This window comes from Oryctolagus cuniculus, chromosome 9 (genome assembly GCF_051225735.1).
Source record: "Oryctolagus cuniculus isolate XC-2025 breed Fujian yellow rabbit chromosome 9, ASM5122573v1, whole genome shotgun sequence".
NCBI classification, from domain to species: Eukaryota; Metazoa; Chordata; class Mammalia; order Lagomorpha; family Leporidae; genus Oryctolagus; species Oryctolagus cuniculus.
In genome coordinates, this window is record NC_142875.1 from 8,183,819 (window position 1) to 8,185,611 (window position 1,793).

The 1,793-nt window shown below is 45.7% G+C and overlaps 1 pseudogene; it reads right to left on the reverse strand.

Moving 5' to 3' along the window:
- Positions 1-229: 229 nt before the first annotated feature.
- On the reverse strand, positions 230-1,228 carry LOC103349135 (mini-chromosome maintenance complex-binding protein pseudogene; annotated as a pseudogene).
- Between the last annotated feature and the right edge of the window lie 565 nt (positions 1,229-1,793).

Sequence of the window (1,793 nt, forward strand, 5' to 3'; positions counted from 1 at the left end):
CCTGTGACTTAGCTGGAGCTCAGGAAATGGGATAATCAACAATGTTATCAATATTAAATGTTCAGTATCAAATATGTTTTTGTACATTGTTACTAATTTATATAATTATAAAACAAACTTCAAAAGCTCCATAAAATCAGTAAGGTAAAAGCCCTAACTGAATATCATAAACTTCAGATGTTACCAGGCTTGATTTCAAGAAAAGTCATTGGTTTCTGATAGAAATTGTCTATAAAACGATGTAGTATAAATGGTATTTGAATTCTGCAATCACGTGGCTCTGATCCGCCCGCCTCCTCAGAGGTGTCAGGTCGTTACAGTTCGTTCCATTCACACACTTCTGCTGCTGAAGCCTGTGTCTCCTTAACGACTCCAGCTGCTTTGCTCTGAGCCACCCTTCTCGCGACAGAGTTGTCTGGCCGGCGCTGAGCGACAGAAACCTGGCCACCACGAGCAGCTGGTGCAGGTCGTCGGCGGTGATGCTCTGAGGGTCGTTCTTGCGCCTTTCCACGAAGTCGTCTTCCACTGCCTTGGTCACGTCGTCGGAGATGCTGTAATCCAGGAACCTCAGCAGGGTCAGGTAGACGCGGAACCTGCTGAGCGCCGAGGGCAGCAGGCCGGCGAGCAGGCTGCTCATGTGCTCCTCCACGTTGGGTGGGACGAGCTGGGGCTGCAAGTGGACCTGGCAGTCGGCCGGGAGGAGGGAGCGCCCTTCCGAGGTGATGACAACGTTGATGTTGCAAGGGAACTCCATCTGGTGGTAGCTGAAGTCGTAATCCACCTTCTGCCAGGTTATGAGCTTGCTCAGGGCAGTCACGTTGTGGACCCCTGGGCTGTCCAGCTGACCCTGCTTCAGGAGCGTCTCGTCAATGACGAGGGAGGTGTTGCTGGGCAGCTGCAGGAGTCCACTGACCAAGCGATTGGCCGCGTAGTCTTTGTGGGGGATGAACTTCAAATGGTTCATGTTCTCTATCGTCATCTGTAGGCGAAAAGACGCTGGAACAAGGTGTTGAATAATTCGATATAAGTGTTCTATGAAGGTGCTGTTCCGTGGGCAACCACTCAGGTTAACTGCAAATTTTCCTAGAGGAAGAACATCTCTTCTTGTATATACTGTAGAGATGAGGTGCAATATAAGGTATTCCGCAGCCAGACTATCTCCCAAGAGGGCGTGAGTGAGGAATCCAAGCAGTTCTGCTCTGACTGGAGACAGTTCAGACAGAAACATGGATTCTTTTTAACTAGAATGATTTTTAAAATTTTACATGGAAAAAAATCAAAGAAATAAGAGCACTTGGGGAAACATATTGTGAGAAACAGCCTCACCCATCCACTGAAAATATGGACGCAGACACAGAAAGTTCAGGAAAAGAGGTTTTCAAATGATCTTGTCAGATTGGGTGACTGGTGGAACAGCCTGACTTGGTGGTGTGCCTGGTGGGACAACATACCCAGGGGTTTCAAACAAGCAGTTTATTTTCTAGCAGGAAGCCCCCTCCCATTTCCCCATTGGCCAAGTACTATGGGTTTGTCTCAGATGTTTTGGCCACTAACATCCTGTTTGCCTAAGAACATTCAGGTGCATTTAACTATAGCTGCTTGTCTGCAAGCTGTTATGCTAGCTACTTGCCAACTCAAAGCTAACCACAGTTCTTTGAAAATGAGCCAAATGTTTACTTCTCACAATATTATATAAAGTAAAAGCATAAAATGTATATTTATAAAGAAAAGAAGATAAAGAAACACACAAGTAATCTAGAAACAAATCTAAATTAAACATAGAAATTTAGTAT